Raw genomic sequence first — 4,412 nt, forward strand, 5'->3', positions numbered from 1 at the left:
AGAAGTCTAATTTCATTCTTCTGCATATGGTTTTACAATTTTCCCAATATCATTTGTTGAAGAGACTGTCCTTTATCCAATGTATATTCCTGGCACCTTTGTCAAAAATCAGTTTCCTGTAAATGTGTAGGTTTGTTTCTGGATTCTCTATTCTCTTCTGTTGGTCTATGTCTGTTTTTATACCAATACCATGCTATTTTGGTTACCATAGCTTTGTAGTATGTTTTGAAGTCAGGTAGTGTGATGCTTCCACCTTTGTTCTTTTTATTCAGTATTGCTTTGGCTATTCAGGCTTTTTGTGGGTCCACATAAATTTTAGGATTGTTTTTCCATTTACATAAAGCATGTCATTGGCATTTTGACAGGTATTGCATTGACTCTATAGACTGCTTTGGGTAGTGTGGTCATTTTAACAATATTAATTAATCCATTAGCATGGGATGTCTTTCCATTTGTTTGTGTTCTCTTCAATGTCTTTTGTCAGTGTTTTGTAGTTTTCCTTGGGGAGTTCTTTCTCCTCCTTCATTAAATTTATTACTAGGTATTTCATGTTTTTTTGGTAGCTATTGTAAATGGGATTGCTTTCTTGATTTCTTTTTCAGCTACTTCATTATTGGTGTATAGAAACTTTATTTGTTTTTGTATGTTGATTTTGTATACTGAAACTTTACTGAATTTGTTTATCAGTTGTAACAGTTTTTATGATGACGTCTGGGTTTTTCTCTATATAAGATCATGTCCTTTACATAGAAGGACAATTTGACTTCCTTTATTTCCAATTTGAGGGCCTTTTGTTTATTTCTCTTGTCTGATTGCTCTGGCTAGGACTTTCAGCACTATGTTGAATAAGAGTCGTGTAAGTGGGCATCCATGTCTCATTCCAGTTCCTAGATGAAAGGCTGTCTGTCATCTTTTCCCCATTTAGTATGATGTTAGCTGTGGGTTTGTCATAAATAGTCTTTATTAAGTTCAGGTATGTTCCTTCTGTGCCTAATATGTTGAAAGTTTTTATCACCAAGGGATAATTGTAAGTAAGTCCAATCAAATCTCTTTCTTTTGTAAATTGCTCAGTCTTGAGTATGTCTTTATCAGCAGCATGAAAACGGACAAATACATGGCCCTTATGGGAATTTGCGGCCCCAATTCATTTCACCTGGGCTGTTCACAAAATTTCAATTTATGAATTCAGGACATAGTACTATCAGTAAAGTACTCTTCTGAAAAGACCTGCTCCTGACCCTAAATACCTACTCAAGACTCAAGACTGATGTACAAATTTACAGGAAATACAGGGGATAAAGAACCTAATAAGTGACGCCTTTTTGTAAACAACCAAATTCAGAAAGATATTCTACAGGAAAAGTGATCCAAATTCTTCAACAAATTAATGGCACAAAAAATTGGGGTAGGAGAAAAGGAACTGTCTAAAATTACAAAAGACTCATAATATATTAAACACATATAAACTAAAGGTAGTATAGACCTTGGTTGAATTCTAATTAGTATAAAACTAGATGACATCTAATAGATGATATCTAGGCTGGGTATTATTAGATGATATCAAGGAATTACTGTTTAATTTGTTAGGTGTGATAATGGCATTGTGGATTTTAAAACAAGTTACCAGCTGGGCGCGGTAGCTCACGCCTGTAATCCCAGCACTTTTGGAGACCGAGCAGGCAGATCATGAGGTCAAGAGATTGAGACCGTCCTGGCTGACATGGTGAAACCCCATCTCTACTAAAGATACAAAAGTTATCTGGGGATGGTAGTGCGCGCCTGTAGTCGCAGCTACTCAGGAGGCTGAGGCAGGAGAATTGCTTGAACTCGGGAGGTGGAGTTTGCAGTGAGCTGAGATCATGCCACTGCACTCCAGCCTGGTGACAGAGTGAGACTCCATCTCAAAAAAACAACAACAGCAGCAGCAACAACAACAACAACAAACCCCAAAAAACAAAAAACGGAAAAACCGAAACAAGTTATCTGTTAGAGATACACACTGAAGAATTATCTTTCTTGTCTTGTAGCTATCAACTGTCAAACCATTAAGATAATAAGAATCAGTCTGATTAGGATTAAGATTCACTGAGAGAAGATTGCAGAGACTTAGACTTTAAGCTGGGTGCAGTAGCTGATTGAGATTTTGGGATTGCCTTACTTAGAGGTCTAAAGAATGCCTTTAATGTACAATGCCTGCATGGGAAGAAGGGTATGCATGGATATTAATCAGCTTAAGGATAAGCTGTCACCAACTATGTTTCGTGGTGAACTAAACACATTTTTAACCCAACACACATTTCTTTTTTTCTTTTTCTTTTCTTTTCTTTTTTTTTTGAGACAGAATTTCACTCTTATCACCCAGGCTGGAGTTAAATGGTGCCATCTCAGTTCACTGTAACCTCTACCTCCTGGGTTCAAGCATTTCTCCTGTCTCAGCCACCCCAGTAGCTGGGATTACAGGTACGAGCCACCACACCTGGCTAATTTTGTATTTTTAGTGGAGACAGGGTTTCACCATGTTGGCCAGGCTCCTGACCTCAGGTGACCCACCTGCCTTGGCCTCCCAAAGTGCTTGGATGAGCCACTGTGCCCTGCCCCAACACACATTTCTAACCCTCTCCTTGACAACTGCCATCATAGAGCCTGGAAACCTAAGTACTGGATTGGCTTTCCCGGTTTTCTTTATACCAAGGGGTGGCCATGTGAGATATAAATGAAAATCTTTTTGCTGAGAGGCCTCTAGGAAAACTCTTTCATAAAAGAAACAAATGATGTTGGTGGCCCTCCTTTTTCCTTTCTTGAATTTGGATATGATTTCTGGAGCTGTAACAGCTCTTACAACCATGAGGAAAATCCTCTAAACTAATGTGAGCAACTACCTACCCCCACTCTTCTTTAGAGCAATAAAAAATAAAATTTATGTTTAATTAAGCCACTGTTAGTTGAATTATTCTGTTATTTGCAGAAGAAAGTATTCCTAACCTATATATCACAGCAAAATGCTGGCAATTCCTATCTCATAAACTTTCATGAGGATTGAATAAATAAAATGCCTAACACTTGCCTAGGCAATTTACACGTTCCTCTGTCCACCCGACTTCCTAGATCAATTTAGCTACATATTGGGAGGAAGTTATAGTTTGATTATACCTTTTTATTAAAGCAGAGCTGAGAACCATATACAGTATTTTAATTTGCAAAGGTGTCAGTTTTATGTAAGGTTAGGATAACATATTTCTAGTTTGTTCCATACTCTTAATCGTCATGTTCAGTATTTTTGTTGACTTCTTTGGCCAGAAGAGTTTACTGCTCCAGCATCTTCCTGGAAGAGCCCACAATTGGGCTAAATCTATTTTAACTATTTTCCTCTAGATTTTTAAATTGTACTTGCCTACACAGACATTTCCCTGACGCTTTTCTGTAAGCTTGAAGAGCTTGGCATTTTCTTCTATTTTTCTTTATTAGTTTAGTTGCTGCTTAAAAGCAAGACTAGGCTCTCATAGAGGCAGAATGGGGCCAGGTGCAGTGGCTCACGCCTGTAATCCCAGGACTTTGGGAGGCCGAGAGGGTGAATCACGAGGTCAGGAGATCGAGACCAGCCTGGCCAACATGGTGAAACCCCGTCTCTACTAAAAATACTATATATATATATACACACACACACACACACATATACACATATATACACATATATACACTTCTCCTGCCTCAGCCTCCTGAGTACCTGGGAGTACCACGCGGCGTGGTGGCTCATGCCTGTAATCCCAGGTACTCAGGAGGCTGAGGCAGGAGAAGTGCTTGAACCTAGGAGGCAGAGTCTGCAGTGAGTTGAGATCCAGCCACTGCACTCCAGCCTTGGTGAAAGAGTAAGACCGCATCTGCGGGGTGTCGGGAGGAAGAGGTATAAAGGACAGCAGCAAACCACAGGTGTGATAGGAGAGAATACTAAGTTGAGATCAGTCTCCTAAAATATGAATCCGATTTCAGGATCATTCATTTATCTGACTGTCAAGAACGCCTCTGAACAGGAGGAGGACTTTGGGGAGAGGGTGGGGTTTGTTGAAAGGGCACCGAGAAGGGAGGGGGGTGGTACCCAAACAATTTGTTTACATAATGTTTTTTGGACCTGAAATATGTAGAAAAGTACTTTGAAAATAAAGTACTGTACCGAAGTTTAATTATTTTTCTTATTGTTTGCATATTCTCCCTCCCAGATAATTTACAGAGGGCGCTAAAGCTGATCCCCTGGGAGCTTCAGAGTTTAATGACTCCGCCTGACGATTTCCTATTCTTTTCTACAATGTGCTAAGTCAAATTAGGGCCAAATTACCAATCGCATGGTGATTCAGCTTCTAAATATGTTTTGCAGTGTTTCCAAAAGTTAAAAAAAAACAAAAACAAATCTTTACCTA

Source organism: Trachypithecus francoisi, unplaced genomic scaffold (genome assembly GCF_009764315.1).
Source record: "Trachypithecus francoisi isolate TF-2019V2 unplaced genomic scaffold, Tfra_2.0 Lachesis_group4, whole genome shotgun sequence".
NCBI classification, from domain to species: domain Eukaryota; kingdom Metazoa; phylum Chordata; class Mammalia; order Primates; family Cercopithecidae; genus Trachypithecus; species Trachypithecus francoisi.